The following is a 9,092-nucleotide window of genomic DNA, read 5'->3' as shown; positions in this document are numbered from 1 at the left end:
GATTTGTCTATCAGATTTGGTGTCCCATTTTTTAATGATGGACTATTGAGCCATCCTTAAACATCACAAACTAAGAAATAAATTAAACTTGAAAAATTATGTCAATTTTGACTGTTTAACACTTTTACTATAATATATGATGTCTAAGCCTGATGAAATTATCGCTATAGAGAAAGTCTATCTAAAAATGTACATGAATATTCCAAAAATTGAAGAACACATCCTATTTCTAATATAATTAATTGTGTGTTCTAAACCAATTTGATTTATTTGTATGATTATTTTTCTTTCTTGAATTTTAGAAACAAGTCAATTTTAAATAATAATAATAATAAGCAAGAATTTCAAAATCATTTAATTGGTACGATTTTGATATAGGTTGAAATTAAGAGAACTTCACATCAACATAATGTAATTTTCTTAGGGTAAGATTGTGTCAATACTTCCAGACAGACCTAGAAAATGCCCCTAATATCAGTTGGCCATAATCTTATCGATTTCCTCATAAGATATCTTAGCTTGAGAATCAACCATAATCTCCCGTATCCATTCATAACTCAGACGAGCTTCTCTCCAACGCTGGTGAGGATATGACGGAGCCCGATGACGGAAAGCATCTCATGTGTGCCCTCTTTGTCAAGCACCTTAAAAGCATCTGTGAGCTGCCTGTGAAAAGTCATCCCCTTTCATGTTGTGTTGCATCAGATCTACAAAACGAGGGAAATCGATGGTGCTCCCAATCTGTTCGCACATAATCCGCCTGTGTTGGATTTTTTCCAAGGGAGCGCACCATGGTGCCCAACTTGGCTACAGTGATGCAGCCGTCTTGATTGGCGTCAAACAGATTGAAGCTGTCTGCTCATTATTCAGATCCTTCCCCATTTTTCAGAAACCCTGCAACAAACGACTTTACTTTGCTTATTGATCTAACAATAAATTTTATTTGGTAAAAAAATTGGCAAATAATTATATTTTTATCGTCACAAATCTGCACTTCAACATTGAGTTCACAGATTACAAATGTGACACGAACAAAAGACTCATAACCAGTTCTGATACCACTGCAATCGTTTTCACCATCTATATAAACACGTTCATGTCTATTAATTTCTGAGATACGATAAAAGATCTCTTGCCTTGCCTTTATTGCAAAAGATTGCAAGCGGATCAAACTTTCAACTTTTCTCGATAGTGCATTTACTCAATACTGCGAATCACCTCAAAAACCATTAGTTGTTTTAAGAGACGGATAGGTTTTGATGAAATGTCCACCTATAATAGCCTATAGGCTAAAAATTTAAAACTCATTAATTTAGATATATGATTGTTATTAGATTTCATAAATTTCTAGTTGTTTTTATTTATATTTAGAGGATTACAAGGACTTCTAAATTTAGGGGAGAGTAGTCGTGAGGGCTAATTTCGTCGACATGTAGTCCCTACATGGGATATCGTAAGACCTTCATTTTTTTTTAAATGTAAAATAAACATTGAACTGCCTACACCTAAGGGTTGAAGTTGTGACTCATCACACAACTCGTTAGAATAGTGTACTTGGTGAGATGTGTCCAGAAAATGAATTTTTAAACATTCAACCAAAGCTTAATCTAAAAATATCTAATAATTGAATTTAAAAATATCGTTTGTTGTTAATAGAACATTGTATGACTATATGAAATGTAACATATATGTAATTCAAATGGACCAAATAGTTATTATTAATCATAAATATTTATTTTTTGATTAAGTAAAACAGGTTTTACAGAGATCCTGAAACCCAATTTTTTTTACATAATATCTAAAATAGAAATAATAAGTAAAGTCCAACTGTTATGCATCTGCTTATAAAAAGCCAAAACCAAAAGATAGGCCCGCGACCAGGAAACAAAAGCCAACAACCCTAGATAAGGACGAAACAAAAAATGAAAACTGAAACTATTAGTTCTCCCTATCTAGAACCTACAGAGTCTCTGCAGCTTCGTTGGCCCTCTGGTTGTCCACGCTCACTTGGTCCTAGTTCTAATCATCCACTGATCCCCTAGTCTCTTTCATTTCTCCCTCGGCTTGCTCAAAGTCCATACTGGCCCTATCATCTTTTTCCCCACCAAAATCAACATTCTTCAGTGATTCACCTAGACTATTGATATTCTCATTCAGGGTGTTCAAAGTTGCAATCACCTGATTAGCCAGGTTCTAATTAGAAGTCTCCATTCTTTGAACTCTTTTTTCAACCATTGAGATTAGATCCTCCTAGTCAACATGGTGTCCTTGGTCGCTGCTTCTCATATGGTCGTCCTTCTGGCTCCTTTTCCTCTTGAGCTCTTCTATCTCATGAAACAACCACTTGATAGAGCAAAAGTTATCTATCATACCATTTTTTGCATTATTGAGCAGATTGAGCCCATACTCTCTCACATTGTCAAAGATTGCAACTAGAGTTGGGTCAATAAGCTCATTGAAATGGACTTTTCCATCTTTATCCTCCATCACTTGGGGGTTCATCATCTCCCTGACAATCCCCATCTTCTTCGTTTTGGTGTTGAAATTTCTCCACGACCCCCTCTTTTCTTTCAAAACCAACTCCCCACTGTCTTCCACCAGAGAATCTATCTTCCCTTGTGGCGAAGAAATAGAAGGGTCAGGGCCCAAAATTGCAAGAGTCTAGTCTTTTGTTTCTTCCAGCAGTGAAGCCTCCTCAGCCTTCCTTTTCTTGGGGTTCCCCAGCATAATTGTCATATCCTCCTCAACCTTCTCACTGTCCTCCCCCTTCATCTCTTCCTTTGACTCTGTTTCCTATTCTTCAGCATTATGCTCATCCTCCTCTTGTTCCTCAGATTTGGGGGGATTGGAGGTTAAGCCTCGAGGGTTCTTTCTACTAGGAACAATGCTAGCAGAGGGATAAATTTTCTCCTCTTCCTTTGAATTCTTGCCATTAGAGGGGGATTTATCCTCATCTTCTAAATTTATGCTTTAAACTTCCTCAGAATTTGAGCTCTCAGTTTCCTCAGATACATCCCCAGTTTCACCGAGGGATTTGCCCCTGGTCTAAGTCTTTAGGTACTTGTAGACCAAAAGGAGCAAACCCTAATGAAGGGTTGGGTTTGCAGTAGGTTTCTTTTTAAAACCCTTAATGTCCTTACTCATTGAAGTGCAAAGATAAAAAGGAAAGGAAATCTTTATGCCATGCCTAAAATGATTTAACAAAATGAAATGATGCTTTCTAACCATATCGAATCTAGTATCCAGAGATATATATTCGACAATAAACCTTAAGACATACTTCCATAGCTTTTTGATGAACTCTATTTCATAATAAGTCTCAGTCTTCACGAGTTTCTTCCTTTCATCCTCATCCTTCACAAAGTCTTTGACTACATTAGCCAACATTTTCTTATCTCTGAAGAAGTTTATCCCCTCCAAGGGGATCTCCGAGACCTGGGCGATCAGTTCCACATTAACCTGATGAGTAACTCCATCAATTTTTACAAGCCCATCCTTCCATGACTTCACCATAATCTTAGTGATCTCCTTATCGAATCCATGGAGTTTTTCTATGAATCTGGTAATACCACCCTTCTCCAAATTATGCTAGAACTTTGAGTTTTTCCTCCAATTTTTTGCCTCCTCCATTGGCTCCTTCCTACTTCTTTCCCCTACCATAATGTCCTATGGTTCGAAAATCCTACACCTACTCACTATTCTCTCACAGACTTCAGCTTCCTTCAAGTTTCAAACCCCAAAAAAATTTATACATTTGGCAATTATAATGGAAGAAGGAAAATCGACCCATAAAACGTGCCACATGTACTCGATATGATGGATAGTTAATACCTTTGCATGATTTTAATTTATGCCTTGTCTGACGTGCAATCTTACAAATATTTCCATAATTACTATTGAATTTCCTTCATATTCCCTGGATATGATCCAACAATATCAAATCTTTCACAGTCCCCAAAAAGTTGTCACCATTATGCCACATCATCACCATGTTTTTGACTATCGCTTCATTTGTGAACTAGTCCGCGGTTGAGTTGACCTCCCTATATGCATGGCTGAAGTGGACCTTATTAAATTTGCCCAGGTTAGATTTAATCTCCTCCACCACATTCACAATGGTCCAAGAGGGCAAACATTGACCATTTAAACAATTAATAATATTCAAAGAATCCCCCTCCAACCAAAGATTCTTGATCCGAAAAGCTAGGGCCAATTTAACAATGTGATAAGCTACAATGACCTCAGCAAAATGGTTCGACTGAGACCCAAGAGGGTAAGAAAATCCGCAACACCACCCCCATGACTATTTCTAAGCATTCCTCCATAGCCAGCAGGACCAAGATTCCCTTTGGCTGCCCCGTCAAAGTTGGCTTTATGCCAGTCTTCAGGGGGAAAAATCCACCTAGCCTCTTGTCTTTTCCTATCCCTATCCTTTTTCTTTTCTATGTTGTTTCCTCCTTCTATATCTCCTCCCTTTCTAATGGAAAAATTCTCCTTCATTCAACCTTCAATTTTTTCAGCAATAACAAAAGCAGGGGATTCCTTGTCTTTGAAGATATGATTATTTCGTTCTTTCCATATTCCCCAATAGAAGTGCAAAAGGGACCAGGAGCATAACATCCGAGTCTTCATTCCAATGTACACACTATTCCATTGTCCAAATAACTCTTGGATGTTTGTCGGGATACACCAATTGACCCCATAGTCCCTGGTTAAAAGATTCCAAACCTCAGAGGAGTAGGGACAATGAATAAAAAGGTTGTTAACCATCTCCAAATCTTGCTTGCAAAGGCTGCACCTATTAGGGATAATTTGACCTCTCTTTGCCAAGTTATCCAAGGTAAGAACTTTGTCTTAGAGAAGAAGCCAAAAGAATATGTTAATTTTTGGAGTAAGACCAAGAATCCAACCCTTAGCCCAGATGGGTTTCTCCATTCTATCCCACATCAAGAAGTAACTTGAAGCAACAGAGTATTGCCCATTCAAGTTGTCTCCCCAAATGACTTCATCCCTCTTGTTATTAAGGATCATAACATTCAAGATAAACATCAAAGGTTTGAGGTCCTGGGAAACTAGGGACAAGTCTTGCCATCCTTGACTAGCTCTGTAGTCAATAACTTTCAGATCAAATCTTCTTATACATATTTTTGCCCATCTCCCAGAGTTAGGGTGGTCAATGAGAGGTCCTTGGATTAGCCAATTATCTTGCCAAAAAAAGATATTTCACCATTGCCTACTTTCTATTTTACCTTAGACGTGGCCAAAAATTATGCCTTTTGAATCTTGTTCCATATGTAGGAACCTTGAGGTATCTCAGCCTCACTAAGCAAAAAACTGAGAGATTGTCTTCTCAGGTATTTCTCCACCATGATGTCCCTCCATTCACCTGAGCTCTGAAAAATGTGCCATATCTGCTTGGCTAACAGGGCATTGTTGAGATGTTTGATTTTTCTAATGGCAAGGCCACCATAGCATTTAGGGAGACAAACATGGTCCCAAGAAACAAGATGATATCTCTTATTATCTTCAACACCTGTCCATAAGAAATCCTTCTAAATATTCTCCATTCTATCAACATGATTAACTGGGATCCTAAAGAGGCCGAGGGCATAAGCAGGGAGATTTTGAAGGGTAGATTTCACCAAAGTACATTTTTCTACTTGACTGAGGGTGGCTCCTTTCTAACCAACTAGTTTCTTGTTGAATCTATCAATGGTACCATTCCAAAAGGATTCCAGAGGTTTGGACCCCAATGGCATTCCAAGATAGCTTGCTAGAAGAGACCCAACACCACCTCCCAGGATATGAGCAATTTTCCTTTTTCTCTCCAAAGGGGTGTTGATAAAGTAGACTGAACTTTTATCTCAGTTTATAACCTAGCCTAAACCACTCGTGTAGATATTTAGCAAACCTTTAAACACTTTTTCCTCCTGGACTGAGGCCTCTCCACCTAGGATAGTATCATCCACAAATTGTTGATGGGTGAAAGAAGTTTGCCCAGATGAAGACTTCAGACCATGCAGGCTCCAATCCTGTCTTTTCCTCAGAATTAACCTCCCTAAACACTCAGCCATGATAATGAAAAAAATAGGGATAGGGTCGCCCTATCTCAACCCTCTTGAGGGGAAGAAAAAATTTGAGGGAGAACCATTGGCCACTATGGAAAGAGAGGGGGTAGAGACAAGCTAAGGGATGAGTCTACATACTTGGGCATCAAAACCAAAAACCTAGAGGACATCCATCAAGAAATTCCAGTCCACCTTGTCATAAGCTTTAGACAGATCCAGCTTAAGTAGAAATCCTTCCCTCTTCCCAGCTTCCAAGGAATGAATCACCTCATGGACCATAATAATAGAGTCTAAAATCTGTCTCCCTAGGACAAAACCAGTTTGTTGTAGGGAGATTATCAAATGAAGAACATTGAGGAGCCTAGTGGTCAAAACTTTTGAGATGATTTTCTAGAATGATTTGCAAAGATTAATGGGTTTGAACTTATCCATCAAGTCGGCCCACGGGATTTTCAGAATAAGCACCAGAAAAGTAGCATTGAGTTCTTTTAAAAGATTCTTGGCCCCAAAAAAATCTTACACAGCCTTCACAACATCCCTTTTGACCAGCTCCCAATATATCTGGTAAAAGAAAGTCGAAAATCCATCTGGTCCAAGGGCTTTATCACCAGGAAGAGAAATAAGGGCTTGATAAATTTCTTGTGGGGATGGAATAGCCTTCAACATAGAATTGTGGTGATCTTGCGATAGACAAGGAATATCATTTAAAATGTCCTCTTGATCAGTCAAGGAGAGAGAAGGATCCTTAGAAAGAAGTGAAGAGAAGAAATTCACAACTTCATCCGCAATCTCATTATCCTTAGTAAACAAGGTCTGCCCCCTTTTGATGCTTGAAATCTTGTTATGTGCCTAATGCTTTAAGGTGGATAAATGGAAAAACTTGGTATTCTAGTCGCCCTCTTTGAGCCAATTAACTCTTGATCTTTGCTTCCAAAAGTGTTCTTCCCTACTTACGATGTTATGGAGATCAGATAGAATTGACCTTTCTTCAATCCTATTCAGGTCGTTATATCCCTCTAGCTAAATCTCTTCCTAGACAATACGAAGCTGGTCTAACTTCTTATCCTTCTCCTAGAATATATGCCCAAAGTCTAACTTATTCCAAACTTTAATGTTTCTTTTCACATTCTTCGATTTTTGGGCTATCTTGAACATTGTAGTACCTTCCACCTCTATGTTCCACCAAGAAGAAATCTTGGCTTCTAGATCTGGATGGGAAGTCCACATCTTCTCAAAATGAAAACGGAAATTTTGTTTGATTGTCAGAGGACTTAAAGAGAGCGAGATGGGATAATGGTCCGATCCAACTCTAGGGAGAAGGGAAAGTCTGCAAGAGTGTGTTTGCATCCAAGAAGGGGAAATTAGGGCTCTGTCAAGATGGACCTAGATGTAGTCCCCACCAACTCTCCTATTAGACCAAGTGAAACTACCTCCTGAGAGATCAACATCCATGAAAGCCAAATTGTTTATAAAATTTGAGAGGTCTAATTTACTATCCTGATCTGGGGCCAGCCCACTAGCTTTTTCATCATCAATAAGGGGGGTGTTGAAATCCCCCATGATAACCCCTTTATTTATGTTACAATTACGTATAGCATCAAGGATCTTAGCCCAAAAGACCCTTCTCTCCCTTTTGGTGTTGGGAGCGTACGACCACTATGTACATGGGAAACCTTACAGAGGAGAGTGTTACCTTCATTATGAATAGAAGAAATCTAAAAAGCCTTTTTGTTGTAGATTATTAACACCCCCCCTATGGCTCCCTCCAAATCTATAGCCTCACTACTCATATTTTTGCTAAAAGATAGCTTGCCTACCACATCTTTTCTCATTTTAGTCTCTTGGATTAGTAAAAAATCAGGTCTTTGGTCTCTAAGCATATTCTAAACTATATCTTGCTTGTGGGCACCATTTAGGCCCCTTATGTTCCAAGATATGATCTTCATCTCTTTTTTCCAAAGTATTCCTTGATGGTTCTCTAGTTCCCATCTACCAAGTTCTTTCTGGTCTCATCTCGCAATGTCTAATTCAAGCTTCTCCTACATGGAGTCTTAGGTTTTACCCCAACATCAGCCTTGACTCTGCATCTGCTCATCACTGGAGATAGTGGAGGATGGTCACGATTTTGGTTCTTCTTCTTTTTAACCATAGTCCAATTACCTTTACTATCTTGAGAACAACTATTAATCCATTCCTCCCATTTTGATATCTGTTCTGGGGAAGAATTGTTGATAAGCTCTAAAATCTTCATCCCCAGATCTTTGGAGGCAGATGGATTCACTAGGGGAGCAATAGGTAGATTTGGTTCATTTCCAACCCGACTAATCCCCTCTTCAATGATTTCGTCTCTTAGGCTGAGAGCCTCCACCCTTGGGAAACCACCAACTCCACTATTCTAGGATCTCGAAATTGTTTTTAGCGAAAACTTTGTCTGGGGGGTCTCCAACCTACCAACGTCCTGCTCTTTCTTGATCATCAAGTTATTTCCCACCACAACTATATCTTTAGCTACTTGGCCCTAAATTTTAGACACTTTTGGTCTTATAACACTTTCCTTTCTCTGGTCTCCTTCCTGGCGGAGTTCACTCTTCTTTTCCTTACCTAAGATGTTTGGTCCTTTATCGCCTTCAATACCTTGATCTCCTTCCCATTGAAAGGAATTTTTGTTTTCCACAGTACTATCCTGGTTCTCGAAAAGCTTAGAAGTTTTCTGTTTCCAAATCATTTTCTTCCCCTTGATAGTAGTACTAGTGGACTTACTTTTTTCCTTTTCTGCCCTAGTATCATAAATATTTGTTATATATTTCTAACACAAAGGGACAAATACTTCAAGAAAAAAATTTATTTGTTGTTATAAAAATAACACATTATTATATAAAATACAACCTATAACCAACACAAAGCGACCATTAGTTGAACACTAAAAGTTTTGACAATCTCACACATTTCATAAGAAAATACAAGTCATTTATTAGTATTGGGTGACCACAAGAAGTTGGGTTGCAATTTCGTGGGAGTCAGATC

The 9,092-nt window shown here is 38.5% G+C and overlaps 1 pseudogene; it reads right to left on the bottom strand.

The window, feature by feature from the left end:
• Nucleotides 1-474: 474 nt before the first annotated feature.
• Nucleotides 475-882, bottom strand: LOC149557227 (putative calcium-binding protein CML13 pseudogene; annotated as a pseudogene).
• Nucleotides 883-9,092: the final 8,210 nt, after the last annotated feature.

Source organism: Cupressus sempervirens, chromosome 5 (assembly GCF_028749045.1).
Source record: "Cupressus sempervirens isolate cs-2001-9-10 chromosome 5, ASM2874904v1, whole genome shotgun sequence".
Lineage (NCBI taxonomy): Eukaryota > Viridiplantae > Streptophyta > Pinopsida > Cupressales > Cupressaceae > Cupressus > Cupressus sempervirens.
Note: the sequence above shows the minus strand (reverse complement) of the source record. Positions and strands in the feature narration are given on the sequence as shown.